Genomic DNA, 7,816 nt, shown 5'->3' with positions numbered 1-7,816 from the left:
CTTCCTCCTTGGAAGAAAAGTTATGATCAACCTAGACAGTATATTCAAAAGCAGAGACATTACTTTGCTGACTAAGGTCTGTCTAGTCAAGGCTATGGTTTTTCCAGTAGTCATGTATGGATGTGAGAGTTGGACTGTGAAGAAGGCTGAGTGCCGAAGAATTGATGCTTTTGAACTGTGGTGTTGGAGAAGACTCTTGAGAGTCCCTTGGACTGCAAGGAGATCTAACCAGTCCATTTTGAAGGAGATCAGCCCTGGGATTTCTTTGGAAGGAATGATGCTAAAGCTGAAACTCCAGTACTTTGGCCACCTCATGCGAAGAGTTGACTCATTGGAAAAGACTCTGATGATGGGAGGGATTGGGGGCAGGAGGAGAAGGGGACATCCAAGGATGAGATGCCTGGATGGCATCACGGACTCAATGAACGTGAGTCTGAGTGAACGCCGGGAGTTGGTGATGGACAGGGAGGCCTGGCATGCTGCGATTCATGGGGTCGCAAAGAGTCGGACACGACTGAGCGACTGAACTGAATTGAACTCTCTGCATATAAGTTAAATAAGCAGGGTGACAATATACAGCTTTGACGTATTCCTTTTCTTATTTGGAACCAGTCTGTTGTTCCATGTCCAGTTCTAACTGCTGCTTCCTGACCTGCATACAGATTTCTTAAGAGGTACGTCAGGTGGTCTGGTATTCCCATCTCTTTCAGAGTTTTCCACAGTTTATTGTGATCCACACAGTCAAAGGCTTTGATGTAGTCAATAAAGCAGAAATAGATGTTTTTCTGGAACTCTTTAGCTTTTTCGATGATCCAGTGGATGTTGGCAATTTGATCTCTGGTTCCTCTGCCTTTTCTAAAACCGACTTAAACATCTGGAAGTTCATGGTTCATGTATTGTTGTACCCTGGCTTGAAGAATTTTGAGCATTGCTTTAGTTGTGCGGTGGTTGAGCATTCTTTGGCATTGCCTTTTTTTAGGGACTGGAATTGAAGGAATATTTATAATAACCTTAAATAGGGTATAATCTATAAATTTTTGAATCCCTATGTTGTACACTGGAAGTTAATAATACTTCAACTGAAAAACAAAAATAATAATTAAAAACATCATCTAAATAATCATTTAACTTACAATATTTTCTAATTTCCCTTGGAAGTTCTTTTTTGACCTAATTTTTAGAAATGTGCTGCTTTTCTACATATGAGTATATTCTGTTTACCTGGATGTTACTAATTTCTGGGAAAATTTCACTAGGGCCAGAGCATATTCTCTTTATAATGACTATCCTTTGAAATTTGTTGAGATTTGCTTTATGCTTAGCGTATTATCATTTTTGGTAGAGATATTGTGAACACTTCAGAAGAATGGAAGTTTTATATGTATAACACACACACACACGCACATATACATATATGTGCGTGTGTGCATGTGTGTCTAGTCACTTCATGTCCGACTCCTTATGAACCCATGGGCTCTGGTATCTCCCTGATCAAAGGGTACAAACATATATGTATACACAAATCATGCAAATAAACTGATGTAATTAACTTGTGTAGATCACTGTATATATATTTGCATTATTTGCATTGATCAGATAATCTCTACTGTTACTGATTTCTTATGTAACATGTTGTGTTTTCCAAAGATAGCTGCAAAAATACCTTCCACCATACAAGGTATTCAACAATGTGTCCTGGCTACTCTTCCCATCCAGAGATGAGGTCGATTGCTCCCTTTGAACCTAGCGGGTTTGGGATGACTTCAACAATAGAGAATGGGAAGAATTCAACCGTGTGACTTCCAAGGCTAGGTCATAAGTATGATTCGGTGTCTGTCTTGTTTGCTGGCAAACTTGCCCTTAAGAGCCCTCAGCTGCTACTGAAGAAGGGCTGGATCCCAGGGCACTGTGTCATGGGATGGACACGTGGAAAAAGACAACATGCAGACACTCTGGTCAGCAGTCCTAGCCTTCCGAGCTTCACCAGACTCTGAGTGGGTCTTCAGGTAACTCCAGCTCTTAGCCACCGACTCCCTTTAGCCTTCACATCTTCCCAGCTGCGGCCTCATACATCACGAGGCAGACACAGCTACCCCTTCTTGTAGTTGTTGTTTAGTTGCTCAATTGTGTCCGATCTTCGCAGCCCCATGGACTGTAACCCTCCAGGTTCCTCAGTCCATGTGATTTCCCAGGCAAGAGTACTGGAGTAGGTTGCCATTTCCTTTCCCAGGGTTTTTTTTCCCCGATGCTGGGCTTGAACCCACATGTCCTGCATTGGCAGGCGGTTCTTTACAGCTGAACCACGAGGGAAGCCCTAAAGCTGTCCCTACTGTGTTGCATCGGTTAGCATAACAAGATTATTGCTTTAAGCTGTTAAATTTGGGGCTCATTTGTTTGGCAGCAGTGGTGACTGGGGTAGAAATGTAGGATCTGGAATCGGGGTGCTACCCATAACCAAAACCTAACACAGCCAGCATGGGTCTCAGGACCAACACAGAGCAGAAGCTGGGAAGGCCAGTGAGGAGACTGTTAGTGTAAACTTGCAGTCCCTTGAGAAGATATTATTGTAGGCAGGAGACTGGTAGGATTATTATATTATATTATAATTATTATTATATTATTATTGGACTGAAAAAGGCAACCCTTTTATGTCATGCCATGAAGTCTGGCAACTATTCTCTGTGGTGATATAGAAAATGCATCTAATAAATCAATGGACTTGCCTAAGGCAAAATCTTAAAAGTGCCAAGTCTTTTTACTTGATCACAAACAATAAAAGAGCAAAAATATTTGAAGAAAAATTTAAAAAACTATAAAGGAGCCAGATTTTCAGAGTTTAAGAATTATTCTAGTCAGAGCAAAAGATTCTCAAAGTAAAAAAGGTAATTTTAAAAGATAAATGCACCCCTATATTCACAGCAGCAATACTCCCAATAGCCAAGACATGCAGACAACCTGGATGTGCCGCGACAGATGGATGGACAAGGCAAATGTGGTGCATATGTACAATGGAATACTGCTCTGTCTCACAAATGAAACAATGCCATTTGCAGCAACAGGATATAAATAGAGATTATCATACTAGGTGAAGGAAGTCAGAAAGAGAAAGACAAATACAATGCAATATCACTTATATGCAGAATCTAAACGGTGACACTGATGAACCCTAAAAAACAGAGACAGACAGACGGGGTGAGCAGACTTGTGGCTGCCAAGGAGGAGGGGGCGGGAGAAGGATGGACGGGGAGTCCGGATGTGCAGCTGCAGACAGCTATGTAGAATGGGCAGCAACAAAATCCTACCGTACAGTGCTGTGTATTCATGTCCCACAATAAACCACAATGAAAAAGAAGGTATATTTAAAAAATAGAAATAAATTAAAAAGAGGACAGAATCTCCTGGAAAATATCAAATATAGGATTTTTGTCAGGGAAACATCTCAAAGTTTAGCGGTGATTTCATTAAATTCCCAGTTGACCAGAATGCCTAAGGATTTAATCTTATGCCTAAATCAATGTTAAAAAATTAAAGCTCAATTTTAAAAACTAATGGTTTTTAAATCAAAGTTGTTCAATGTTTCCAAATTAGATTACTTATTTTTGTACATGTATATGCATAAGAAGACTTCTAGAGGCCTATACACTGACATGTAAACAAAGGATGCCTCTGGGACACAGAATGAAGAATATAGGAAAGGGGGAAATTTTCTTTATATTTCTATATTTTCTGTTTTTTTTTTTTTTTCAATGAGAACACGTTAATTTTATGAAGGTTAATCTGATTTTCTCAGTGAATTAGTAACACATGTGGTTTTATGTTCTTGCCTCAGTTGAATCTACCAAGCATAGTTTAACCTTCATTTGAGAAATTGTCATTTTATGCTCTTCACAGTTTCATTATTTGCTCAACACATATGTAGATACTTGATGGACTGAATCTATTCTTATGTGGAACATAATTTCAACCTAACCTTTTATATATAATGTTTATTGATTTCCTCTTGGTTTCTCTTCTAAATGTAAAGTTGTTTTCTAAAAAAGAATGTAAAAACTTCCCAATGAAGTCGTGACAACATAAAGACGTCCTCAACTATAGGCATTATTTGAAATCATTCTCAAAGTGCCAACCAGTGCAAAAGGGGAAAAGATATAAGAGGAGAAAACAAACAATCATTTGTGGGTCATAGTGTTGTCTACACAAAAAACCTGAAAGAATAAAAATCTATTGGAACTGGTAGTAACAGTCATTAAGGTACCAACTTCTAGATAAATATGTCCCCATACCAACTGCTAAGAGAAAAAAAATGCTTTGCTTCATTAAAGATAACATTTGTCTATACTAGCAATAACCAACAAGAAAACATTCTTAAAAGGAAGAAAAAATTCCATTCCTGATAGCAACAAAACACTAAAATATAGTAGAAGTTCAACAACAAATGCTTGAGACCTTTTTGAAGAAAACCATGAGCATTACTGAAAGACATTTGGAATATATAACCTCGGAATTTCTGTTCTTGAATATGAGAGTGACACTCACAGGACACGTATTTTGTGGCAGGCACTATGCCACTCACTTTATGTGTGTTATACATAATTCTCATAAGAGTCCCATTCACGGGTACTATTACTACCTCTGCTTGAAAGATGAGGAAACTGAAGATTCAGAAGATGAACTGACCGGCCAAAGGAGAAAAGCTGTCTGTTTCTGTTCTGTTCAGCTGCTAAGTCGTGTCCAACTCTTTGAGACCCCAATGACTACAGCCCACCAGGCTTTCCTGGTCCATTGAGTCAGTGATGCTATGTAACCATCTCATCCCCTGTCATCCCCTTCTCCTCCTGCTCTCAATCTTTCTCAGCATCAGGGTCTTTTCCAATGAGTCAGCTCTTCATATCAGGTGGCCAAAGGATTGGAGCTTCAGCATCGATCCTTCCAACGAATATTCAGGGTTGATTTCATTTAGGATGGACTGGTTTGATCTCCTTGCAGTCCAAGGGACTCTCAAGAGTTTTCTCCAGCACCAAAATTCAAAAGCATAATTCTTCAGTGTTCAGACTTCTTTATGGTTCAACTCCCACATCCTTGTAGTTTTCCTTCCAAGGAGCAAGCATCTTTTAATCTCATGGCTTCAGTCACCATCCACAATGATTTGGGACCCCAAGAAAATAAAATCTGTCAATGTTGCCACTTTTTCCCATCTATTTGTCATGAAGTGATGGGACTGGATGCCATTATCTTCATTTTTTTTTTATCTTTGTTTTCTGAATGTTGAGTTTTAAGCCAGCTTTTTCACTCTCCTCTTTCACCCTAATCAAGAGGCTCTTTAAAGTTCCTCTTCACTTTCTGCCATTAGAGTGGTATCATCTGCATATCTGAGGTTGTAGATATTTCTCCTGGTAATCTTGATTCCAGTTTGTGATTCATCCAGCCCAGCATTTTGCATGGTGTATTTTGCATATAAGTTAAATAAGCAGGGTGACACTATACAGCTTTGTCATACTCCTTTCCCAATTTTGAACCAGTTCACTGTTCCATACCTGATTCTTGGTCCTCACATAGGCTTCTCAGTAGGCAAGTAAGATGGTCTGGTATTCCCATCTCCTTAAGAATGTTCCACAGTTTGTTGTGACCCACACAGTCAGAGGCTTTAGCGTAGTCAGTGAAGCACAAGTAGCTGTTTTTCTGGAATTCCTTTGTTTTCCCTATGATCCAATGAATATCGGCAAATTGATCTCTGGTTCTTCTGCCTTTTCTAAACTCAGCTTGTACATCTGAAAGTTCTCGGTTCATATACTGCTGAAGCCTAGCTGGAAGGATTTTGAGCATAACCTTGCTAGCATGTGAAATGAGTGCAACTGTGCAATAGTTTGAACATTCTTTGGCATTGCCCTTCTTTGTTCAGTGTCTGTTTGATCATCGTTTTCTCCTGTTGCCTTGTCATTTCTTCCCAAATGGTTATAGAGTCAATGAAATTCCAAGCAAAATCTTAAGAGGAAGATTTTTGAAACTTAAAACTTCATCTGGAAGAGTAAATGTTAAAAACTGCTAAGATGTCTTTTAAAAGAAGACTAATGAAGAAGAAATTGCTCTAGTAGGGCTTAAAATAGTGTCATTAAAGCGGTGTGATAGAGGCAGAGAAATAAGTTTATGTATTGACTTGACAATGTTGTTATTTTAAATTTAGAGTGAAGTAAATTCAATAAGTGGTATGGGAACAACTGGATATCCAGTTGCAAACTGTTAGACTAGCTAGCTTCTTAAAACTAAAAAATAAAATGAAATGAAAATGAACTGAAGTTCTAAATAAAGTGATAAGAATACCAACAAAATTTAGGAGAACATACATAAGGATGGGTTTCCCAGGTAATGTTAGTGGTAAAGAACCTTCCTGCCAATGAAGGAGACCAGGGTTCAGTCCTGGGTGGGGAAGAGTCTCTGGAGGAGGGCACGGCAACACACCCCAGCGTTCTTGCCTGGAGAATCCCATGGACGGAGGAGCCTGGTGGGCTACAGTCCATGGTGTTGAAAGAGTCCGACACGACTGAAGTGACTGAGTACGCACACACACACACATAGGACAGTCTTTCTAAGTGAGACGTTAAATGTCTGGGTTCTGAGCACTTCTCTAGCAAATTATTGGAATCCAAGGAGAGGGGCGTTGGAACCTCCCGTCTATAGCCAGTGGGTCAGAAACAGGATTGACAACTTGGACTTGCCATTGGTCTTGGCCACTGAACTGCCAGGGAAGTCCCTGATTATTTCATTTAATTCTTACCACAACTCCATGAGGTTGGTTTCAATTTTTAAACAAATTTTCTGTTTTAGAGTAATTTTGGATTTATAGAAAAATGGCAAAGTTAGTACAGAGAATTCCTGTATACTCTATACTCAGTTTCCTTTCTTATTAATATTTTCCATTAATATAGAACATTTGTAAAAATTAAAGATCTAATGTTGATACAGTTTATTGATTGACTATAGACTGTATGTGTCTATATGTGATCAGCAGAGTCTGACTCTTTGCAACTCAGCCAGGCTCCTCTGTCCATGGGATTTCCCAGGCAAGAATACGGGAGTGGGTTGCCATTTCCTTCTCCAGGGGATCTTCGCAACCCAGGGATGGAATCCAAGTCTCTTGTGTCTCCTTCATTGGCAGGCAGATTCTTTATCACCATCACCACCTGGGAAGCCCTTTTTAACTAAAGTTCATATTGATTCATATTGTAAGCAGATCAGGTAGGAGGTTCTGGGGAAGGAGAACCAGGAGTGGCTTTCTTGACAGAAGAGAAGCCATTTTTGGTGTAAGCCATTCTGTGATCTAAGCCTAGCCACAGTGCTTGCCCTTGAAAGGTCTCAGCAATGAATGATCTTAAGGGAAATGAGAGAACACAGGAATTATGGAAAAGCAGTAAAGAAACAACCGTTCAGTGATTAACGCAGAGGCTTACTTCCTCCTCAAGGAGTCTGGTAGGTAGCAGTCTGACACATTACCTTTGAGGTCTTCAGGAACTGAGGCCCGCATCCTGCTGGAGGGTGGAAGGACGATGCTGACTTCTTTTGACTTTAAACTACTAAAGCTTGGATTCTGTGGACCCTTGCCCCAATTCTATGTTGAATTCTCCTCTGCACCAGCCCCTTCATGAATGTGCATACACCATCAAAGCCCCTCCATAAATATTCATGAATCCTTAGCTTTAAACTTCCCAACTTTGCTGTTTAGAGAGACATTGCTTTGGAGAAGATCCCCAGTGTGCTCCTCACTTGCTACAAATATAATAAATCCTTCCTTCTTCTGCTCTCTGCCTTGGTTGTGTATTGG

Source organism: Oryx dammah, unplaced genomic scaffold, assembly GCF_014754425.2.
Source record: "Oryx dammah isolate SB20612 unplaced genomic scaffold, SCBI_Odam_1.1 HiC_scaffold_2, whole genome shotgun sequence".
In the NCBI taxonomy this organism is placed as follows: Eukaryota; Metazoa; Chordata; class Mammalia; order Artiodactyla; family Bovidae; genus Oryx; species Oryx dammah.
This window is presented reverse-complemented; position numbering follows the sequence as displayed.